The sequence below is a fragment of the Rhineura floridana genome, chromosome 6 (genome assembly GCF_030035675.1).
Source record: "Rhineura floridana isolate rRhiFlo1 chromosome 6, rRhiFlo1.hap2, whole genome shotgun sequence".
NCBI classification, from domain to species: Eukaryota; Metazoa; Chordata; class Lepidosauria; order Squamata; family Rhineuridae; genus Rhineura; species Rhineura floridana.
Genome location: NC_084485.1, coordinates 64,710,137 through 64,735,414, shown reverse-complemented (window position 1 = coordinate 64,735,414; position 25,278 = coordinate 64,710,137). Strand labels below are relative to the sequence as shown.

The 25,278-nt window shown below is 42.0% G+C and overlaps 1 protein-coding gene and 1 pseudogene across 4 annotated transcripts in view; both read left to right on the top strand.

Annotated features, from left to right (window-relative positions):
• RASSF5 (Ras association domain family member 5) overlaps nt 1–25,278 on the top strand; it is a 161,725-nt gene that overhangs the window by 15,542 nt on the left and 120,905 nt on the right. The gene's annotated exons all lie outside the window — the stretch shown is intronic.
• LOC133388099 (5S ribosomal RNA) lies at nt 19,240–19,358 on the top strand (annotated as a pseudogene).

The following is a 25,278-nucleotide window of genomic DNA, read 5'->3' as shown; positions in this document are numbered from 1 at the left end:
TTCTTAGTAATTTTTAAATCAATCCACCTTGCCAATGGACCACATTGCCATGGCTGCATGCCAGAACTGATCATGAAACAAGGAAAGGAAGTCTAAACAAATTTGGCAAATGCTTCAAGGTAGTCATTGTATTCAATGTATTAAAATGTATTCAATGTAGTAAACAAACATTTCATATGTTTCCTGGCTTTATTTTTGAGAATGGTAGTGTATGTAATTGTAGTTGCACACAGGATCAGTGGGGACTGGTGGCTCTGATGTCAGCAAAGCAGTGAATCTGCGCCAGGTTTGGACTTGAAATACCTAAACAAGTTTGTAAGGTATTGCAAATTCAGAAAGGAAACATTAAAGTCCATTCGGGAAGTGTTCCAACCTCAAGATTACCTAGCTTCCATAGACTAATGGAAGCATATCTACATGTGTCCATACACCCAGAGCACTGCTGGTTCTTGCATTTCACCTTTGCAGATCAACACTTCCAGTACTGTACAAGGTAATTCCCTTCGGATTGGTCTTGTCCCTGTGAAAAAAATGGTGATACTGGTGGTCCATCTTTGCGAGGAAGGTATACATCTATACCTGTACCTCAGCGACACTCTAATTCAAGATCTGAATGTCACCCTGGCAACCGGAGCGGATTCACTGCTGTACTGACATCAGAGCCACCGGTCTCCACTGCACAGGATTAGCAGGGAAGTTAGGTTTTCACACAAGCAATTTATGGTGTCTCAGTATATTCTGTGAACTTACTTAGTAGGAGCCCTCCATTTTGAGAAGCTCAGAACCATCTGAGGCCTTCAATTAAAAGGATATTACATTGCAGAGTAAAAGTACGCTTAGTGCTGCTACAGCTGTACAACTGGAAATTACTCACTATGGCCTACTGGGTAATTCTCTGGATGTATTTATTTTTAAACATAATGGATAGTAGTCAATGTTAGTCCTACTCAGAGTAACCCATTGAGGTTAATATACACAATTAACTTAGGTTCATTACTTTTCATGGGTCTACTCTGAGTAGGACTTAGCTGAATACAACCCAATGTCTCTTCTTCGCTTGTGTGGTAAGCATCAGCAAAACATTTGGATCAGGCTTTAAAGTGGATAGAATTATTATTTCTCTTGGAAGAACATTTTTAAAAATGAAGCACTTGAAATTATTTCATTTTTTAATGAAGCATGCCTAGGCTACCCCTGTCCCCCAATCTCTCAGCCTGCTCTCCTTTTGCTTTCCTGGTTTGTGAATGCAGTGAATTGCTTTCCTCTGCAGCAGACCCAGGTGGCTGGCCAGCCAAGTGTGACCATTGCATTTTGAGAGACCATAAAATGATGATTACTTCACTTGAATGTCTGTGGCATGTTGCTTGCAATCTAACCCTAAAGCAGCTGGTAACACAGCTTGATATGCCACTGGAGTATCAGTCAGGTCAGGTGGTCGAGCCGTAATTTTAAATGACAGAAGCAAACTTTGTTGTCAGATGCTTTCTCTAGTAATTGAAATCCTCCTGTCTCATCGCAAGGAAATTGTGTGTGGTTATTGGTAGGGGAGATTCATGAAATACCTACTCTCAACATAATATGTGGGATGGTTCATTGGAAGCAGTCATTGATTACTGCTGCACCATTAGCGAGTGTGGGTTCTTTTGGTTAGCTATTGTCCAAACAATCTGCCTAGAAATTGGGTTTGGAGCATTAAAAACCTGTCTTGCATTGAGTCAGATCATTGGTTCATCTAGTTCAGTATTATCTACTGTGTCTGCTCTACACTGACTGGTAGCAGCTCTCCATTTATTAGATATTTTATTTATTTATTGTATGGCTTACATACGTCCTCCTGACTCTTTTATTCTCACATCAACTCTGTGAGGTTATGCTGAGAAACAGTGACTTGCCCATGGTCACCCTGTGAAGTTCATAGCTGAGTTGGGATTGAACCATAGTCTCCCTGATCCCAATCCAGCACTCAGGATTTGAACACTAGTTTCCCCAGTTCCAATCCAACCCAACACTCTAACCACTGCACCACAATGGCTCTTAGGGTTGAGCTTGGGGTCTTTAGTATACAATGCATGTACTCTACCACTGAACTATGAACTTCCTAAGATTAGAGAACTTGAAATCTAACCCCCACTGGAGTACTGTATATTTTATTTTAATTTATGTAACTGAATTTGTGAGGAGAAATGTAATAATGATGTTCTGTGGCAACCACTGTTTGGATTGTTCATTGTGAACTGTATGAAATGGGATAAATTGTCTTTTATTCTTAAATGAAGCCAGAGAGAGACATTTTATTGTGGTTAAGTTGGCAGTTTGCCAAGAAGCAGCTAAGCTGAGGAGGTGACCTTGTAACTTGTGAAGTTTCAGTTATGAAAGTGGACAGTAGAATCCTATTAGTCAGACTGTTATACGTCCTTTAGCGGACATTCCATTCAAACTTGAATGGTGCATCGTTACAGGCCAAAAAGGTTTTGGAATTTTAGTGAGAATCTGCTAATTGGTTAGAGGATTCTGACTGGAGAGAATCCAAAGGCAGGCTCTGCGCTGTTTAAGAAGTCAGTCAGGCAGACTTTGGGAGACTGCAGAGATTTCTCAAGGGACTAAAGAGGAGACTCTGAAGAGGTAAGCCTGTGAGAATCTGGAATATGAGAGCAGAAACAGCCAAAGTCCAAAGAGAGGCTGCTTGCTGAGGGATCCCTGTGGCAGCAGGCAGCTGCTGAAGAGGGAAGAACCAACACCTCCAAGTTGAAATCATTAAAGGCAGAACCTAAGGAGGTCTGCAGAGGAAGACTCTAGTTCTTCGAGAAAGCTAAAGTCAGTATGTCAGAGGTCGTCAGTTCACTTGAAGAAACAGTGAATCTCTGACCAGAGAGAAGTGTAATGGTAAAATCCCCAGTCAAGCCTGTCAGCTATGTCCTGCTGGTTTTGATTGTGGAGATGACACAATATTGATTCCCCACCCCACAATGCTATCACTGTCTAATAACAACAGGGAGCATTCCCCAGTGAAATGAAATGGACTGCCTTCAAGTCGATCCCAACTTATGGCGACCCCATGCATAGGGATTTCATGGTAAGTGGTAATCAGAGGGGGGTTACCATTGCCTTCCTCTGAGGCTAGTCCTCTCCAGCTGGCTAGGGCCTGCTCAGCTTCCCACAGCTCTCCCCACTGTGCTATACTAGCTGTTGCATTCCCCAGTACCAGGGGAAATACACAAGGTCGCCCCCCTTTGACTGACTCTGTCTTCTCTCAATCACACACAGAGAGCATACGTGAGCACCCTACCCCATATGCAGAAAAGCCATTCCATGGCTTAAAGATGTGCCTACCATTCAAAATAAATAACACAATGGCTAGCAATCCAGTGCCTGTGGACACTGTGGCATCCACAGGTTCCAAGCTGGCAATCCCTCAGCTCGTGGTTTATTATAGGGATGAGAACTGCAAATCTATAGACACCTTTTTAAGGCAATAGCAACCTCATTAAAGGAAATGGAATATCATTAAAGCAACAGTGATATCTTTAAGCAGTTATCAAACTGAGCATTGTTAATATAAACAACCTTCAAATAAACACATTATTTAATATCAGGTGTAGGCCATTGGTAATGCTTGCTGGGGCAAATGGTAGTTTAGCAACATCTGGAGCACCAAAGGTTCCCCACCCCTGTTTTATATTAAGCTTTAAATAAATAATACTTGTTTGGCTTTCAAACCTTAGCACTTGGTCTGCTCTTCCCATGCCTGTACCCAGCTGCTGTGTGGGATAAAAGCTGAACAAAGATATTACCTGAAACTAAACAGTGGCAGTGGGAATATAAATGAAAGTAGGTACTTTTTTTTTTTTTAAGGGACAGCTTGGCAGCTGGTATAGCACAGTGGGGAGGAGAGCCTGGCTGGGAGTCCAGAGTCTGTGAGTTCAAATCCCCGCTCATGTCTCCTGGGTGTCAAGGGCCAGCTAAAGATCACCCCCACAATGAGTGGCTCAGGGGTTATGTGCCCTGCCACCTGTGCAGCCATGGGCAAGCTGCATAGTCCCAAGGAGCCCAGTTGCCCCCCAGCTGGCAGTTGCGGAAGGGTCTGGCTTGTGCAGCTGTGGCAAGCTGAGCAGGCCCTAGCCAGCTGGGGAGGACTAGCCTTAGAGGGAGCCAATGGTAACCCCCCTCTGAATACCACTTACCATGACATCCCTATTCATAGGGTCGCCATAACTCGGGATCGACTTGAAGGCAGTCCATTTCCATTTTGGCAGTCTAGCAGTGAAAGATTTATCTTGTGGTAGTCTAGAGATGGAATTCCTTCTCCATTGGCTTGTTAGCTGTGGAATTAAAACACACACACACCTTAACCTCTGCTAGGTTCTGTATTTCTCCCATGATGGAACACAAAGGGGGGGGGCATGCATAGAGGTCCCAGTCAGTCTTCCATCCATTGCCGCCAATCAGTGATGTCTATTTGGATCCCTTAGCAGATCTCAATGTGGAAATAAAATATAAGTACAGAGCAGACATCCATCGTTTTTCTCATACTAAGACATTGAGGTGCAGTGCACATCTTCTCCAGAGTGAGGGTGTGATGACCAAGGGTGCAATGTATATGTTTTTATTTCCAGCAAACATTTCTCCACTTTCCAGCCTCCCTGCATCCCCACACTTCCTGATCTGAAAAAGCCCCCGTCTTTCCCGAGCTCTGATAGAAGCACAAGCACCCAGGAAGGCTGGAGAGTGCAGACCACTGGTGAGATCATTTGTAGTATAAAAGAAAGGACAATTGCAAACATGGTTTACCACCTAAACCGTAAGGTAAATGTAACAAAAAGCTTGCCCCCCCCAGCCAAAACAATTCCATTGAAATTTTCTCTCTCCTTTGATAATTTTCAAATGCGATTTCTTTTCTCATTATAATTGATGGAAAGTGGTCAAAGAAAAACATGGGAGAATTTTTTAGCATGGCACGAGTATAAAACAGCTTCCGGGTTCCATACATTTAAAGCTGCCTCTCATTTTCTTCCTCTTATGCTGCTGCAGTGTGGTCTATCTTCCATCCAACTTTGGGAGAAATATAGAAAAAAAATCAGGGGGGAAAAGGACAGAACTCCTGTTGTGTGTGTGTTGCGGGGCAGATAGGTGGAAAATTTCCTCCTTCTCACTACACATCCCTTTGTACTGTGGCAAATACCAGCTACTGCTTATGTCAACTGTAGCAGCACATTTCCCATTTGCCCAAGTGCAATGTGAACATTGGGCTACTCTTAGCTCTGTGACCTGGCAGGTATCTCACTGGATTGCAGTTTATAGCTACCAGATCTAGGCCCTAAAAGTTACCCCGAACCTGCTATTGTTTTGTATTGTTCACCCTTTAGATATTTTGAAAATGTTAAATGGTTTATTTATTTATTTATTAGATTTTTATACCGCCCGACTAGCATAGCTCTCTGGGCGGTTTACAGCAAAATACAGATACGTACAATAAAAACCCATAATAATACTACAAGAGCACATATAAGAAAATGAAAAGTCTAAAATCAATTATAGCAAATTTAAAACTAAATTTAAATTAAAATTAGATTAAAATGCCTTAGAAAAGAGGAAGGTTTTAACTTGGCGCCGAAAAGATAGCAGAGTCGGCGCCAAGCGCACCTCATCGGGGAAACTATTCCACAGTTCAGGGGCCACCACGAGAAGGCCCTAGTTCTTGTTACCACCCTCCGAGCCTCTCTCTGAGTCGGAACTCGGAGGAGGGCCTTCGATGTAGAACGCAGTGTATGGGCAGGTTCATATTGGGAGAGGCATTCCAGCAGATATTGTGGTCCCGCGCCATGTAAGGCTTTATAAGTCAAAACCAACACTTTTAAATAAAGGAGAATGAATAAAATAAACGTTTGTGTGTTCCATAGAAGGGTAAACACTGAAAGGAAAATATTTAATATTTAATATTCATTTTTATAGCCTTTTTGAGGCCTTCTCCTTTGAGCAAATCTATTGAGCAGGCTGTTTTTTTAAACTACCACCACCTCTTTGTTTTAATTAGATAATTTATTTTTAGGGTAATAGGAACTTGTTTCAGTACAAGTCACAATAAGCAGGGTTTTTTCTTCTTTGCATCAGTTGCAGTCATTGCCTCTTTATTGCCCTTAAAAGGAAGTAACAGAATTCTTGCCACATTTTCCTGTGATTCATAGAAGTTTAGTTTTTAATCACCTTTTTGTCTTTGGTAAGTGTTTGCTTTAGGTAGCTCATTCCTTTAGCAGGTGTGGACATTATTTCAACAGTACATTGCAGGAACTGCTGCCTGTTAGAGAATTTCTGTTGCTGCCATTACTCAGGCTCCATGCAGACATAACTTCAAACAAGAGTGTATACGGATTTTTTTTCCTGCTGTGGGTAAGCTTGGCTCTTCCTGTCTTTAACACGCACAGAGACAATGCACAAAAAATGGAAATGGACTGCCTTCAAGTTGATCCCGACTTATGGCGACCCTATGAATAGGGTTTTCATGGTAAGCGGTATTCAGAGGGGGTTTACCACTGCCTTCCTCTGAGGCTGAGAGGCAGCGACTGGCCCAAGGTCACCCAGTGAGCTTCATGGCTGTGTGGGGATTCAAACCCTGGTCTCCCAAGTCATAGTCCAACACTCTAACCACTACACCACACTGGCTCTCAGACAATGCACACAAGTCCCAAATTTAGGGTTCCTCCCCACAATATTTCAGTTGGGTTTGTCGCTTGTTTATCTATTAGGGTTTTTAAAGTTTTTTTACAGTTTTCAAAAATGCTCTGAGAATGGAGAAGGTGGCTTCATTACTGAGATAGGGCCCAGCCAATCAGTTCTGTGCATAGCCCTGCTCTGAGGAAGGGAGAGATATAGCCAATCAGTGCTGTGTACTACACTAAGGAGTGGCCAATCAGTATTCTATAAATCCAGCTTTTGCTAGACCAGAAGAGCTGATTTTCCCTGAGCTTGATCCAAGTGAGAAGATATATCCAAAACACTAGCTTGCTTCATGTATATGAAGGGGAAATGGGGCTGTGCCACTGACCCCAACCCCAAGGTCACATGGCTTCCTCTTGCTCACCCCCTGACATCTATCTGTTAGGCAAAGACGTCTGACCCAAGGAAGCCTATAGAAGCTGGCACCCTGGTCACAAAGGACTCCAGTTCCCATGGGGAGCCTATACATGTAGTCTTCTCTGGCTCTGACATGGATGCCATAATATAGGGGTAGCTAACATATGGCCCTTTGAATGTTTTAGACTACAACTCCCATCAGCCCAGCCAGCATAGCTCACTGGTCAGGGATGATGGGAGCCCTAGTCCAATAATGTTGGAAGGGCCACAGGTTAGCTGCTCTGTCCTAATGCATGGATGTCACACTACCCCTTTCTATGCACCTTGGGACCTGGATACTTGAAGGGTTTTTCCTTATAGACTTGCCTGTATACTAAGAGCCTTAGATGAGGTGATCCTGGTTGTGCTGCAGACTGCTGAGGTCCATCTTGCAACAACTTGGAGGAAGTCCTGGTTCATTGTGGCACAGCCACCCCTCCAAGATAAGGCAAGTGCTGACTTCATGCTTTTGGTGTTTGTGCTTCTCTTCACCCAGCCATTTGCAGAGTATTAATACTGATCTTAGGTGGTCTACTGTGGATTATGATGTATCGTATTTAATGTGTTGATTTTATTTGAATTATATGCCATTGTTTTGAACTGCCGTAGAGTATTATTAATAAAGGGTGGTATATAAATGTTCTAAATAAAGTAAATAAACAAATACACATGTATGCCGTTCACCTGAGGAACGTGTAAGCATTTTTCCATAGTGGGTTCCCTGCTACAATTATGTGCACCTGCAGCACTCTAAATGTAAATGGACATTCTTAATTTAAATTTATTTTTTAGACTTCTTGGTTCCTGCTTCAGTTTATGCCATGTTCAAGCACACTATTAAATACTAATAACAAACTTCAAGTTCTAGGTAATGTTTACAGGCAAAATAGGGCTTTGTTTTGTTCTTGTCCTTTTGCAGTTTGTTCAGACAAGCCATTGATCAGTTTTTAAGAAGCCAGATATTTGAATGCATGCAGATCTTCCATTCAGTGCATTGCTTGTTTGAAAATAACAGGCTGTATGAATTGGAGCATTGAAAGTAAATGAAAATATTTGTATATTTATATTCTATATAATCAAGATATTGCAGATAGTTATTTTGACTTGCAAATGCTATATCTTTCAATGGAAGAAGTTTAATTATGATAACCTTGTAACGTCATAGCCATTATTCAAATTGGTCCTTGGTGTCTTAATATTTTCTGACCAACCCGTTCAGTAGAGATTGAATATTCTCATCTAGAACAGAGAAGGTTTAATTTTCCCCTTGGGGTTTGGGTGACTGTGATTGCCTTGAGAGTGAACCCTTTGAATGCAGCAGAGTTTAAGCCTTTTGTCCCACAGAAGGGTGGTAGTTAGGCCTCTAAGGCTGCATTCTTGTGCACATTTACTCTAGAGTAATCACCATTGACCTTAATAGGACTGACTTCTGAGTACATGCATAGGATTGCATGGTAAGTTTATTTCCTTTCATAGCTGTCAGCAGGTGTTTTTTTCCAAGGATGGGGGAGGTAAATACTCCAAACAAACATAACTAGCACAGGAGAACAGCTCTACCAGTTCTGGCAGACATGGCCTCTTGTACTCCAGACAGGCCTGACCCTCCATTGTTTCTCTATGGGCAGACCTAGTCTTCCCCAGACAATGACCTTTCACTCAGTGCTGAAACCCCTTAATATTTTCCCTGGAACTCTCTTCATTCTCTCCAGTCCTTAATTAATTGTACTGCTGCTCAGTCAACTTTGCCCACGTGAAATCTCCCTTAAAAAACAGCAAAAGAAACCCTCAATGCACCAGGATTGCAACACTGCGTTACACTTCAGCATTGTTATACATGAGGTTACTTTGTAGGACTGGTGTAACCCACATTCTCTCAGCCACAGCCCCACCCCCTGCAATATCAGAATAATAATAATGGACTCTGTTTGCAGTGGGAGCTGTTAGGAGAGGAATTTTTTAAATGTTCACAAACCAGAACAAAACAAACACCTTTTTAATGTATAAGATAAGAGGTGAGTTAGAAAAATAATAAACTCCTGTCTTTGGTGCTACCTTTTTGTTTTTGAGTTGACTCACTTCTGTCCAGTCACAGCAGCTAGGATGAGGAATTCGATTTCAGTTCAGATTTAAAGGCAAACCTATCTAATTTAGACTTTCCAAAACAACAACCATACCGAAACATAGCCATCCTTCAGAATTTGCGCTTCTACAAATATTGCAATGCAGTTCTCCAACTGTGGGAACCTAGGAGTCAAACCATTGGTCCATTTACCTCAGTATTTTCTGCACTGACTGGCAGTGATTCTCCAGGGTTTCAGATGGGGTCCTCTCCCAGTCCTACTTGGAGATGCTGAGAATTGAACCTGGGACCTTCTGAGTGCAAAGCAGATGCTCTGATGCTGAGTTGTGGCCCTTCCTTGGTTAGGGTAAAGTGTCATATAAATACATATATTCGTGAAAATAACATACAAAATGCTTTATATTAGGGGAAATTACTTTGTAAAAATGTTTCAAACAAAAATGTGTATATTGGGAGAAATTCACACCAAAATGTTGATGAATTTTCATATAGACTCTTTTTTTTAATGCAGACTGATGTGGCAATGCAGAGAACCAAACTTAAGATTGGAAAAATGAGAAAGTGAGAGAAACCAAAACTGAATGATTCACTCAACACTATCACAGCTACATTAAAATTCTAGGTACTGGAATTGTCTTCCATGGGGCGTCAGTCACAAAGGAGGAATCAGGAGCACGCTGAAAGTCAGCATTTTTAAAATTTGTTGACTTTTTATGTAACTCACATGCAAAAAAGTGCCAATGAAGAGTTTCTGTCCTTTTTGCTATGGCTTGAACTTTCCAAGCCTGGGAAGGGTGGGTGAAGTTTGCCCAAACTGGCCTGGTGGCCATCCCCAAAGGCCTGGCAGGCCTAACTAGGCCCATGAGTTAAAGGATCCCCACCGCTGTTCTAGTGACTGAAGGAGAACTGGAAGTTGTATAAGCCACTTGCCTCTGTTAGCCTAAAAAATGGGGATACTACACTGCAACATATTCTTAACACTATTTACAAAAATTGGTGAAGCAACAATTTTTTCTAAAGGAAAAAACTGTTTTTGCACTACTGACTTGGCCTTTGCAGATACAGTCCCAAAGGCGGACTGCATGGCCATCATTAAATTGCCTGCATTGGGGATGGGGAAACCTGTGGCCCTCCAGATGTTGTTGGACTACAAGTCCCATCATCCTTGCTGTTAGTCATGCTGGATGAGGCTGATGGGAACTAGGGAGTCCAACCAAATCTAGAGGGCCATGGGTTGCACACCTCAGCCTACATGTCTGTGTCCCAATCATGCATGTGGGAATATTGCAGTGTGGTGCTGTTGTGGTTTTTGTTTTGTGCAGAAGGTGTTTGCATTAGTAGCTCTAGGTAGTATGTCATCAACTGCACCATTTTGAAATGCTCATCAGTATTTCAACAGTTTTGTTCTTTGTTGCTAAGAGAGAATATAGGCACATACTTATAACTTCAAGAGTGCAGTCCTGTACACATTTATCTGGAGTAAGTCACATTAAACACAGTGGGACTTTCTTCTGAGGAGACAGGGATAGGAATCCATTGAAAACAAACACATGAAGGGGCTTCACGTCTCAAAAAAGCTAGGCTCCCATTCTAGCTCAAGGGAAATGTGATGGGGGATATCATGTCTTGTGGCTAGTTAGTGCTAGAACAGTGCTAAGATGTATTTTTTCTTGCCACTTGGCCTTGTATCTGCAGTTGTAGCTAATGGCTTGTTTTTAACTTATTAATACGTTGCAGATGACGAAATCAGTTACTTAGCTTATTAAGATTAGTGTTTTAATTATAATCTAAATTAATCTTGACTTTAAACTAAGATACCAGAAGAAAATTCAAGATGTGGCACTAATGATATTTGCAAGAAGCTTTGCGAATAAAGGGATGGTTCCTTGTCTCTCTCTTTACTGTAGCCTCTTCCGTTAGGTTGCTTTATCTTATCAGGCAAAAAGCCCCAGAAATAGAAAGTTTTCCATTAGTTACAGAACAGTCCTGGAAGTTTGTAGACTGTGGTGTGTGCACTAAACAAAAAAAGTGAAGGACAAGAATGGAAAATTAATACTCTATTGAGAGCTCTTCATTTTGTAACATTAAGTTGCAGTGATTGTACATTTGCTGCTTCCAATAACATTCCGCATTCAAGCAGTGCCTGCCTGGGTTGCTTGTGCCCGAAGAGGCTATTGATCTTCTGTTAGAAGAATGACAGAAGGGAAAGCAGAGGCTGTAGCTTGCTTTGGACTAGTAACAAAGAGAATACGCAAGATCTTCAGGCATTTCCCTAAGTCAAAATCATGGTCCGAGGGTCTCCACCTTCAACTCAAGAGGCCCAGCAGAGAGGGCTTGCTGGCTAAAGGTAAGTTGTAATCATTCCAACCAACATGCACTGATTCTAATAATACATTGAAAGATAATGGGGTAGTGACAACTGTTTAAGTGAACAGGGGGCTATGCAATGCTGCCTTGCTACATATTTAAGAAAGTTCTTGATTGAATGCTTGTAATTTTCTGTCCAAACAGTTTTTTAATAAAGTCCCCAGTACCGTGTGTTGTTGTTGAACATGTTGCCCCATATTTTTAAGGCTCATAAGCAATTCAGTCATTATGAATGAAAAATTGCTACAGTAATGGGAACTTTTTTGTTGTAGCTCACGCCAGCACTGCCTCAGTAATGTACTGCATGTTTAGTGTTAGCTAACAATGTAACACATGACTGCAGTGTCACTTTGATAACAATTTGGTTTCAAATGCTAGATTTTCAAGTGTAATAATAATGTAATTATTATTTTCACAGCATAATTTTGGTCTTTTTACATATGCTGTGTTTTTCAGTTCATACCTGGGCAAATGGAAAAACCAAAGCATTTTGTATGTGGATTTTAATGTAGTGGGCATATGTTTTTCTAGAGTTCCATTTACCATTTAAAATCACTGCAAATGTCTGTAAGAGGCTCAAAAACATCAATGTCATGGAAAACAATATTAGACATAGTTCTGTGCTGTTTTATTGTTCATGCTAATGGGATTCTCATGGTTTCTGCTATTTTGAACAGCAAACCTTGAGTAAATCTTTTTCTTTCAGTAGTCTCTACTTGGTGAAAACCATATGAACTTCAGAACTCTTCCTTCAGTTTTCTAAAGATTTTTATCTAGGCAAAGGGCCTGTAAAATGAAGTCTAATAACTAATTCTTTAGGGTGCGGTTGGCATGTTTGAATCCAAAATAGCATACGTTGTTCATCTGTGACCTTTCAAGTTATTCAGAACTTCGGAGCCTTATTAAAGCAATGCTGAAGATGTTAGAATTGTGTAGCTTTACTTTGTAGAGTTCATATTGATTCCTTTATGGCCTAATTTCTTGCTTCGTTCAGTGTTAGACTGCATAAGTGATGTATCCAGAAAGTGGTATGCTCATAATATTCATTGTTATGTTATATCCCATGACCTTCACAGAAACCATGTTCAGCTGCTAACAACATGAAATGTGGAACTGGCTTATTCTTTCAAACAGGCCAAAAAGTATTCAGCAATCATTTCCCTTATTCATTTTTGCTTCTGACGATGGCAAGGAATTATAGATTTAATAAAATCAATCAAACGTGGATAGCATAACTAAGGTCAGCAGGATAGCTGTACTCAAGTTGTATCCAGCTGATGTATTCTAGTATAAAGCTATCAAAATTTTCACCAACTAATTCTGATGTTAGGGTCTCTAGTAAGTGTGGGATTATTTTTTGACCCTATGATTAGATTCAGCATATTAAATCTCATATTTTGTTTGAATTGATGAACATGAAAACATAAAGCTCTTTTAGGGCTCCATCATTTGTCCTTTCCAGCACCATTGCCTGATGATATCTGTCATTTTGTAGCAATTATGTGTATTTCAAGACCAAATAATTGCTCTTCATGGGCTCCTTTTTACAAGATGGGGATAAATCTCTCTTGTAGTGGATGTTTCAGTCTTGTATTTTTATGTACTGATTTCATTTAGAGGTTTTGTTGTGTTTTGTTCTGCATTTTACAAATGCCACATCTTTAGCAGAGTTATACATGCCATATCTTAATAAAAGTTGGTTTTATCAATTTTCCTGTTGGTTGTGTTCTAGCACATTGCGTTTTAATGTTCTATATGGAGACATCAGCCCCATAAAACTAGATTTTTATGTACAATTGAGGTGGGAAAAGACTTTGCTGCCACTTTAAAATGTGAATGCTGATGCAGCTCTTGGTATTTTAAAAAACTGAGAACTCCTGATTTTGCTAAAACCTTTCCTTGTTGTATGGCATATTTACATCATATTGAAGATTAAGATTCCCCTGGACAGTATAAGAAGACCATGGGATAATTATTTCCCTGCTTTTAACTGGGAACACAGCTTATTCCATTAAAGTATTGCAAAAAAAGTCTCATTATTTTGTTAGAAAAGACACAAGTGCCTGCCTACGTGATACTTTGCATGATGTATCTCACTTCCAACGGCTCTTTGTGAGCCACCTCATGTGACTTCATTCTAAAGCATATTTTGAGTTTCTAAAATCGGCTTTCTCAGCAAGTAATTGACGTTGCCTATTCAGAAGGTGATAGTGATCATAGGATGAATTTTCTTAACGCCATAAAGAAATGTCTGATGCTGCAAACCTGATCATTGACAGGGTAATAAAAAATGTTAGGACCTTCTTAGATTTAGGATAGACATGCACATTTTGAACTAGATGCTAGCAGTGGAGAACAATAAAACCTTTTTCATGCATTCTGGTCCTAGCTGTTAACGTGTATTTTAGATGGCCTTACATAATTAGAGTATCTAAATTAGAGAAATGAACATCTCTGATATATTGATTGAAATGTTATTTCGATGGGTTTTAATGGTTTGCTGTTAAAGTTGATTTCAGCTCAACTATGCTGTTGGAAAATGTTTGCAAATATCCAATCCAATCAAATGTTCCTATTTTTAGATTCCTAAAGTAAAAACCTGTAGTTCACCACCTGTGGATGAATAGTTTCTAAACGTTATAGAAGATCTATGAAAACAAGATTGTCCCAACTTGTTTGCTTGCACATTAGTGCAGTCCCTGCATTAGTGGGCATTGCTCCCCATTCACTTACAGCCACATATATTTTTTTAAAATGCATATGTGTAGGTGTTCCCTACTCAGGACCAGCCCAAGACATTTTGCTGCTGGAGGTGGAGCAGTACATGTAGCCCCCCTTAAATCAATATGTATGCAGATTTCCCCAACCTGGTGCTGTCCAGATGTTGTTGGACTACAACTCCCATAACATCTGACTAGGGTTGCCAGGTCAGAAGCATCCCAAACACTGAGATTTCAGGGTCTGGTTCTAGTAGTGATATGGGGGCGTGCCCTAGTGATGTCAAGGGATGTGCCCTAGTAATGCCATTAAGCATGATACATTAAGCATCAACCACAGTTGCTTGGAGCATACCATTCAAACAAAAAAAAATTCTGGTTGGAAATTAAAATAGAAATCTTAGCTAAATAAGGGTGTTCCCAGGTCCAGCTGAAGTTACGGGATCGTTCCTTCTCACGTGCTTAAGAGCCTGGGTAAGGAACATTTAATCTAGCCTACTTGCTTCTGGCAAGAAGGGTTTAAGTGCTCTCAGGCCAGTCCAGTTACCACAAGGTCATCGTAGGAAGAAGGGAGCCTAGTGCTGTGAGATGTCAGATGCGAGCACTCAGGAGTAAAGATGGATGCCCCTGAAAGCTGCAATTCTAAACACCCTTACTAAGGGACTAAGCCCCATAGAACTTAACAGGAGTTACTACTGAGTAGGTGTTGTTAGGATTGTGCTGTTGGTAAGTTTTGACTAGGGATCTCTGCAATTATATCCATATCAAAGCAGGGTTGGCAACTCCCTGCCTGGAATGCCCTGCCTGCCTTTTAATGTGACTGTTCCAAACTTCATTACAGACTGAACCCTTCAATGAAGAGAGAGGTCTGAGAAATGAGTAAGAGTTAAGAAAATTCTCTACTCCTTCCTGCCTACTCTGTGGGCTGCTATAAACTCACTTTGACAGCTGACCCAATTTCAGTGAGTAATAACTGACAGAAAAAACACACATGGTTTGGTCTACCTTCACAGGCAATAGACTGGGAGCAATAGCAGTTAAAGCCACACTTCCCAGTATGTGAATTATCTTTTACCACTGTTGGGCAAGAAACAAACTGTCATGCAAATAAGAAGGTGCATCATCAGTGGGTTTAAGGGGGTTGAGCTGAGCACATGGAACCACTGTTGTTGCTTCTATGGATGTAAAGGATTAAAGTCGGAGGTAAATGAAATGCAAATAGAAAAAGAAAATGAAAAGATAATGATGATTTCCTAAATGCAATACCATACCAACCAAAACAAGATTCCTGTTTACTGTAAATAAAATACACAAATTTCAGAGTCACTGTGGCCCTTGGGTCTCTTTCCTCTTTTAGGCACAACGGAATCTGCCTTATACTGAGTCAGGCCATTTGATGCCATCTAACTCAGTACTGATAACGTGGCCTAGTATTGGCTCTCAAGGATTCCAAGCAATAGTCTTTTTCAGAGATTGAATTTTGGACCTTTTATTTATTTATTTATTTATTTTATTCATGCAAAGCATGTGCTCTACCACTGAACTGTAGCCCTGTTTAAAAAAGTATCTTTTCAAATTGTTCTTTTCAATTCACTAATGAATGCACAGCATACTAGGGCAGATCTTCACTGTGCATTTAAAGTACATTCAACATACATTTGAAGCACATGAATATCACCACAGAATCATGGGAACTGTAGTTTGTTAAGGATGGTGTGAACTATAACTGTCAGGAGAAACTACACTTCCCAGGATTCTTTTGGGGGAAGTCATGTGAGTTGGATGTGCTTTAAATATATTATGTGGATCTGCATTACATCATAAATGTTGCCTGCATATAAATCATTTTTATTTAATTTTAAAATGGGAATAAGCTAGAAAGTTTACTGGGTTACCATGGGCTACGCACCATCTGTCAGCCTAATCTGCCCCTCAGGGTGAAAACAACAACAAATGACCACCCCAAGAAAGAAGGGCACAGTTAAAATGTAGAGGAAATAAATATTTACAACCATAGTGTGAAATCAGATACATATCAAGACATAGTATGAAGAAATATGTGTATAAGCATGAATGTCAAAGGTGTTTATTATTTACACAACCTGTAAAGATATTTATAGTGCAATCCTATGCATGTTTACTCAGAAGCAAGTCCCAATGTATTCAATGCGGCTTACTCAGACAGGGAAGCATTCAATTCAGTGATAAGAAACTTCACTCACCCAATCCAAAAGTCAGAATCATGCCACTTTAAGCTGTTTTGCAACTGTTTTATACTTGTTTTATGGTTATTGGATTTTAAATGGCTTTATTTCTTGTTGTGAGCTGCCTTGATTTCCCTACTTCACAGGGTTGTTTGAAATATTCCATATACACACACACTGTGGAGATGTCTGTGTCAGAATTGCTTAATATGTTTTTTAATGTTTTTAACCCTTTTAAAAAAATTTAAATGTTTTTAACACTGGTTTGTCTTAATGTATTTTAAGATTTGTTTTTATGATGTTTTAAAGTGTTTTTAGTGCCTTGTGTGCCGCCCTGGGCTCCTGCTGGGAGGATGGGCGGGATACAAATTAATTTAATAATAATAATAATAATGATAAATAACAATAACAATAATAAAATGAATGCTGATGGAAGTTAGAGGAAAGCGCAAAAGCAGGACTACAGCTGAACGTCAAGAAGACTAAAGTAATGACAACAGAAGATTTATGTAACTTTAAAGTTGATGAGGACATCGAACTTGTCAAGGATTATCAATACGTTGGCACAGTCATTGATCAAAATGGAGACAATAGTCAAGAAATCAGAACAAGGCTGGGACTGGGGAGGGCAGCTATGAGAGAACTAGAAAAGGTCCTGAGATGCAGAGATGTATAAAGTCAGGATCGTTCAGACCAAGGTATTCCTGATTTCTATGTATGGATGTTAAAGTTGGACAATTAAAAAAGCGGATAAGAGAAAAATCAGCTCATTTGAAATGTTGTGTTGGAGGAGAGCTTTGCGCTTATCATGGACTGTGAAAAAGACAAATAATTGGGTGTTAGAACAAATTAAACTAGAACTATCACTGGAAGCTAAAATGGTGAAACTGAGGTTATCATACATTGGACACATAGTGAGAAGACAATGATTCACTAGAAAAGCAATAATGCTGGGAAAACAGAAGGGAGTAGGAAAAGAGGAAGGCCAAATAAGAGAGATGGATTGATTCCATAAAGGAAGCTCCAGACCTGAAGTTACAAAATCTGAACATAAGTTGAAATTGACTTGAAGGCACATAACAACAAAGCTTGTTCTAAGAACAGGAGCAATTTAAGAATAAGATCCTTTGAGAAATTCAGTGAATAAGGCAGGGTGAATGCACAATGAAAGCTTTATCTGGGAGAGCCCCTAAAAGTCTGCTTACTCAAAACTTTCCCTGACTGAGGATGGATTTTTCATGATCACAACCATCCTGTAATTACTTCAGTAATCCTGAAAGAAAACAGCTTTCTTTGAAGAGTTAAATATGAGAACTTTGTATTAGAACTTTGTTGGACTCCATCCCTGGACTTTTCTTTGCTCTGCTTTTCAGTTTCACATGTTCTCTACCCAGCCAGCAATAAAGAAGCATGTTTGTTTGCCTATGGTAAGAAGGAAGAGTTTGTTTATTCTGCAGTTATTATGAGGAGTAGAGCAGGATTGGATGCTTGGATTGCTGTTAACCGCCCAGAGAGCTTTGGCTATGGGGTGGTATATAAATGCAATAAATAAATAAATATTGCTAAAGGGTGAAATAAAGGGATAACTTGAAGTGATCTGAAAAAATGTCTATCCTAAGTTATGTTTTACTGTTTTAAAGCACTCACTATATTCGCAATCATAGTCACTATTTCTTCTTCATTTTCTTGAGTACTTGATAAAGGATGAAAACAGCACTAGAGAATAGAAACACTGCTGTGCACACTACAGTTTGCTAGCTGGCTGGCCACCTAGGATGTGACTGAGGCCTAATTTCTGACTTTCCCGATGTTTGTAGCTTAGCATGAGGGCTTTTCAACCAGTAAAATTTTTTTTAATTGCTTTCTACAATTCGTTTCCAATTGCTTAGTTAGTTCTTATATAGCAGCCATTTAAAAAGTTTTCTCCTGATTGTCCAACAGGAAGGGAAATATAAAGTTCAGGAACAAGACTAGAAGGAGGGACTCTCAAGGAGGAGTTAACAGACACCCTAAAGTATTTTTTCTCTGCCCTTCTCTGAACTTGTAGCGTGGACAATTTTGTTTTTTGGATGGAATCTAAAACTGAGATACCTAATCCAGTATTAAAGCCAAGCTCAGGAGCCTCACTGTCATTACCAAAGTAGTGCCATTCATGAAGAATTGGAACACAGGGACAGATTACCGGTGAAAGAGGACTGTCAGTATAGGCAAAGTCAAGCTTTCGAGTTTGGTATTGTTGGGGATCTCTCAAAAAAGGGTGAGACAATTCAACATGCTAAATTTCATTCATAGCTGAAGAACAGTGAGAGCTGTATTTCCAAAAAGAATGGTTCCAGAAATATGAGTAGTTAGAGTATTGTAAGCTTCACATTAGTTTTTAACTTTGTTATACCCTTCTACACCTTTTGGTATCCCTTTGGTCACTGTATCCTCAACATCCTTTTTTCCTATGAAACAAATTATGCCAGTTGTTTAATTCCTGGTGTTCATACTAAATTTTCGGGTAACTTGCCCATTATGTAAGTTAACACACTCTCTGCATGGAGGAGAAGTGAGGGGGAAGTTCACTGCCTTCCCTTCCCTTGGTCTGCCCTCACATCCTCTCCACCAGTGAGGGGGGGATTGGCTGATGCTGTACTCTTCATCCCCCCCCCAAATTGCCCCACCTAGAGAAGTGTCTGACCCAATTAATAAGGAAGGCTGGCTACAGGGCTGTGTAGAGGGCTTTGCATGGCAACTTAAATGAACACTATTAAAGTGTTTGGCCTACGGTTGTACTACCCTGAACATGATCAATCTCATCTGATCTCGGAAGCTAAGCAGGATCAGGCCTGGTTAGTACTTGGATGGGAGACTTCCTGGGAATACCGGGTGCCGTAGGCTTAGAGGAAGGCAATCCTAAACCACCTCTGAATACCTCTTACCATGAAAACCCTATGAAAATATCCAAAAAAATTCATAGGGTCTCCAGAAGTTGTAATCGACTTGAAGGCATAAGGGGGGCTTTGAATTGGAAACCAGACATGAGGAATTCACTTCTTCTTCCTGCTACTTCAGAAGAGAATTTTTTTAAAAAAGGAAAAATATGCATATACAAGTTCTTTTTTATATATATAAAAAGAACTTAAAACTTCTGTAACATCTTTAATTGAATGCGGAATGATAGGATTCAAACTAACAGACAGACTAACAATTTGGAAAAAATGGCTTCAGGAAAATTGCATATCAGGGTTTGCAGGAAAGTATCATGAACATGCAGGGTTATTTTAACTGAGGTGGGAATTATAGGGAGGGTTTTGCTCATCCCTAATTATCCCTGAACACAGTAGAATGGAGAAAAAGCAAGCTTTTGCAAAGGCAGGCAGAAGGGTAGCTCTCATAAATCTTGAACAAGTGGTATTGGACTGTTTTTGTATGTTGCGTGCATTATAGATGTTGAGAGGAAAGAAGAGAAGAGTGATTAAAGGCATCCTTTTGTGTATGTTTGATGCTATTGTAGCACAAAGGTAGTCTGTGAAGGGGGTGGCCATGGAAGCTCATGCTCTGGGTGTCCTGTCTGTTCCCCCTTTTTGGAACTTTTATTTTCTTTGCTTATGAGGCCTCTGGGCATGCTGCAAAATTCAGTGTCAATGAGGCCCCAAACATCCTACTATGGAGACATAGATTAGCATATGTAAATTGTATACAGATTTGTCATGTGCCATGAGTGTTTATATACTTACCTGATCACACACCAGGGGTATTGCTAAGGAATGGAATGAATTTCCAGAGGCATTTCTCAACTGTCTTGCAGCCACCTGCATCAATGTGAACTTAGGCATCTCATATGTGTAGTGCTAACATATTAAAGAAGACTTGGAATGGACCTCCAGCATACAGTGATGAATGTGCCCTACTTTCTTCATGCTGCTTGCTGCTGAAGCAGTCATACCATATGCCACATGGTGCTCCAGGATACCTGCTTTAGGATCGAGATGTTTATGCTCATTAAGAGGTTAATCTTATGCTTGTGTAGGTTGAAAGCCTTTGAGTAAAGATTGGTAAAGGTTTTGTCCCCAAAATCAATTGAGCTTCTCCAGCATTCATGTCAAATATTCTGACAGGACCGCTTGATGTTTTTTTGAATGTTCAACTTGAATGCATGAGTAACTCTGTTTCCTCATACTTCTAAGTCTCCCCACCTCCAGCTTTCCTTCTGAGCTGAACCAAACTTGAAGTAGGGCTCCCGCCTCCATCCTCTCCCCCACTCTTCCTGCCAGTTCTGCCCATCTCCAAGAAAAAAAATCTTTGGTAAGGGGATGCCAGGTAGTGGAGGACAAGAGGCTGGATCAAGAGAGACCACTTCGAACCTCTCCTTGGTGACCAGTGATGTACTCTGTGCATTATGTCCTGATGGGGATTATGAAGCTTGTAAGTCAGTCCCTGTGAACTGGTGGGAAATGATGCATCAAGCATGCCTTTTGTCTCTAAGGGACCATTCTCTTGCCCTCTGCCATCTTGTCCACTTTCTCCAAGGTAGGGAACTCTTAGAGAGCCAGTGTGGTGGTTAAGGTGTTGGAGTATGACCTGGGAGACCAGGGTTCAAATCCCCACACAGCCATAAAGCTCACTGGCTGACCTTGGGCCAGTCACTGCCTCTCAGCCTCAGAGGAGGGCAGTGGTAAACCCCCTCTGAATACTGCTTACCATGAAAACTCTATTCATAGGGTCACCATAAGTCGGAATAGACTTGAAGGCAGTCAGTTTCCATTTTTCAAGGGACTCGTTCTTTTAAGTGCAGGAAGGGGGTGGCATAAACCCCATTATAAATTTAGTCTTGCTCTAAGAAAAGATGGATCTGACTTGAAATACAGTTGATAATTTGAATGGAGAGGGTTTTTGAGACATCCACCATTTCGAATACTTGCCTACATTCCTACCACACTTTTTTATTTGCTGGAAAAGAGAGGAGAAAAGATGGTAACAGAATACTGACTTCTAGATACCATGTTTGGAGTTTATATATTCAGTTTGCCAAATGTTGCATCTACTGCTGGCAATTGGGACTGTGACATTCAAACATCCTTGGGCATCTCTGACTGGTTGTCATGTGTTCTGTGGATGCTTACCTGTGTAATTATGAACAAACTAACGTGAGCAATCTTATTTACCTTAAGCCTGCTTGGTATATTCACTTGTGAAATGAAGCTATTTATTGAGAACATACTTTTTGAACTCTAACAGTTAATCTGAGGTGTGAGCTGAATGGGTCAAGACAAACATTTTGTGAGGCTGAGTGTTATGAATGAAGAGGGTAACAGCAATGCAGGATGCAGTATCTGGATTAAAATTAATGGGGCAAGTAGTAAAAGGAATGTGGTGCTTGGAGTCTATTACCAACCGCCCAATCAAGGAGAAGACGAGAATGTAACTTTTGAAAAGCAAATTGCCAATGTTTCGAGGAGGCATGATGTAGTAGTAATGGGGGATTTCAATTATCCCGATATGTGTTGAAAGACAAATTCTGCCAAACATGGCCCCTCCAAGAAATGTCTGACTTGTGTTTGAGATAACTTTCTCCTACAGAAAGTGGAGGAAGCAACCAGAGGATCAGCTATCCTTGACTTGATTCTAACCGATAGAGATGATTTGGTGGATGAAGTGGCAGTTACGGGAACTCTGGGGGAAAGTGACCACACCATACTTGAATTCTTGATTTTAACAGAAGCAAAAGCTGAGAGTAGCCATACGTGCACCCTGGACTTCAGGAAAGCTGATTTTAATAAACTCAGAACAATTGTAAGTACAGTTCCATGACAAGCCACCCTAATGAGAAAAGGAGTCCAAGATGGGTGGAGTTTCTAAAAAAGGAAATTCTAAAAGCGCAGTGGCAAGCAATTCCAACAAGGAAAAAAGGGGGAAACAACAGAAGAAGCCAATGTGGCTTCACAAAAAGCTTAGAGAGGACCTGAAAACAAAAAAGGACACATACAGGAAGTGGAAAGAAGGCCAGGCCACAAAGGAAGAGCTAGAGGGAGCCCCAGCTGACGAAGCGTCAAGGCCCCAGCTGACAAAGCGTCAAGGCAAGTTAAGCAGCAGAGCGAAAAGAGGGTAAGTAGCTCCCATTTATTCCATTATTTAAATTGAAGTAAAACAGCTCAGAGAAATAACTAATAAGGGCAGCCCAAGGTCACCCTGAGCTAGGAGCCAAATCCTGAAAGAACCTATATCTTAGGAGACAGATCCTAGGAGAAGGAAGCGTATAGAAAGCTAGTTTTCAACACCACCGTAGCAGGAAAGCTTCAGGGGACACTGTAAACAAGGCTAAATTCCAGTCGGAAGGGGGAAAAGGAAACTCCACCGATACATACAGGGAGAGAGTCAGCTCAGTCCTTGCTAAAAAGGGCAGCTTCAGCCTTCCTGAAACACAACCACAAGCTCTGTTTCCCTAGGTTAAAGAAAGGTCAGGCTGTTCTAGGTGGGAAAACAACAAACACAAAAGACTTGCCTGGAAGGCGCAGCCCCTTGCTGAGATTAAAAGCAGCCAAAAGCTTAAACAGCCCCGCCCCTCGCTCAGGAAGGAAGCCTGAGAGAATACTAAAGAGTTAAGCCCCAGCTGATAGCCATCAGCCTCAAATAACACATCATTGGCTGGCAGCAGTAGCTGGGAGGAACCAGCCACACATATAAAGTCAGAGCACCCTAGCGAGGGAGCCTGCTCCACGAGCTAGAGGGAGCCCCAGCTGACGACGGAGCGTCAAGGCCCCAGCTGACGACGGAGCGTCAAGGCCCCAGCTGACGACGGAGCGTCAAGGCCCCAGCTGACGACGGAGCGTCAAGGCCCCAGCTGACGACGGAGCGTCAAGGCCCCAGCTGACGACGGAGCGTCAAGGCCCCAGCTGACGACGGAGCGTCAAGGCCCCAGCTGACGACGGAGCGTCAAGGCCCCAGCTGACGACGGAGCGTCAAGGCCCCAGCTGACGACGAAGCGTCAAGGCCCCAGCTGACGACGAAGCGTCAAGGCCCCAGCTGACGACGAAGCGTCAAGGCCCCAGCTGACGACGAAGCGTCAAGGCCCCAGCTGACGACGAAGCGTCAAGGCCCCAGCTGACGACGAAGCGTCAAGGCCCCAGCTGACGACGAAGCGTCAAGGCCCCAGCTGACGACGAAGCGTCAAGGCCCCAGCTGACGACGAAGCGTCAAGGCCCCAGCTGACGACGAAGCGTCAAGGCCCCAGCTGACGACGAAGCGTCAAGGCCCCAGCTGACGACGAAGCGTCAAGGCCCCAGCTGACGACGAAGCGTCAAGGCCCCAGCTGACGACGAAGCGTCAAGGCCCCAGCTGACGACGAAGCGTCAAGGCCCCAGCTGACGACGAAGCGTCAAGGCCCCAGCTGACGACGAAGCGTCAAGGCGAGTTAAGCAGCAGAGCGAGTTCGGCAGCAGGGCGAGGAGGCCAGGGCCCCCCACTCTGCCCGTCTGTTCCCTGACCTCAACTAAACCGCAGTCTCCAACCCATTGACGTAATAAACCTTAAACAAAACTATGCAGGGAAGAAGCCAGCAGGGGTGTGGGGGCTTTCCAGTGTTTTGCACCGCCTGCAGCATGTACGACTATCTGCCTGTTGGACAGAAGTCGTGGGTGTGCTCTCGGTGCAATGAGCTCCTGGCTCTCCGGGAACGACTTCATTTCCTTGAGGCCAAGGTGGCGGACCTGGAAAAGCGGAGAGAGGCAGAGAGGTGTGTGGAGGAGGCCTTCAGGGACGTTATAGCTGTGTCCCACTCCAACGATGATAGTTCTCCTGCTATCATGGAGAACGATGGTCTCGGGGAAGGAGAGCATCCAGCTGAGGAAGAGGGAAACGATCCCTTAGAAGGAACCCATTCCTTGGGGGATGAGCAGCTATCCTCTCGTGCCGAGGATATATCTCCAGGGGGTGGAGGGATCCTTGTAGTGGGTGATTCGATCATTAGGAACATAGACAGTGGGGTGTGTGATGGGCGTGTAGACCGCAAGGTGTTTTGCCTGCCTGGTGCGAAGGTTGCGGATATCGCCCGTCGTTTAGATAGTTTGGTAGACAGTGCTGGGAAGGAGTCAGTGGTCGTGGTGCACGTTGGCACCAACGACATGGGGAAATGCAGCCGTGAGGTCCTGGAAGCAAAATTTAGGTTGCTAGGTAGGATGCTGAAAGCCAGGACCTCCAAGGTGGCTTTCTCTGAAATGCTACAGGTTCCACGCGCAGGACCAGCCAGACAGGCCCAGCTTCGCAGTCTCAATGCGTGGATGAGACGATGGTGTCGGGTGGAAGGGTTTGGATTTGTTAGGCACTGGGGAATATTTTGGGACAAGCCGGGCCTGTACAAAAGGGACGGGCTCCACTTGAACCAGAATGGAACCAGACTGCTGGCACTTAAAATTAAAAAGGTGGCAGAGCAGCTTTTAAACTGACTGAGGGGGGAAACCCGACAGGAGCTGAGAAAGGTCCGGTTCGGAATAAACCTCCCCCCTGGGATAAAAACCAAAGAAATGATGAAATGTTAAAAGGGGTAGGCCTAGAAGTAGGCATTGTGAGAGCAGGGGCACAGGATATAAATTCAGAAGAGCAAAATTACCACAGGCCTAACCACAAGTGCCAAAGACACTTGAAGAGAGACACTGCTTACGGACTTCCGGGAAGGGTGACTTAGCCTGTGCCTGCTTTTGAGACGGGCTCCTGCCTCAAAAGAAGCTTATTCAGATATATCAGTCAGTTTTTTCTTTTTTTTTTGACTGATTAAACTTCTCCCGGGTAGGGAGAAACGAAGAGATTAACCTCAAAGCCTATT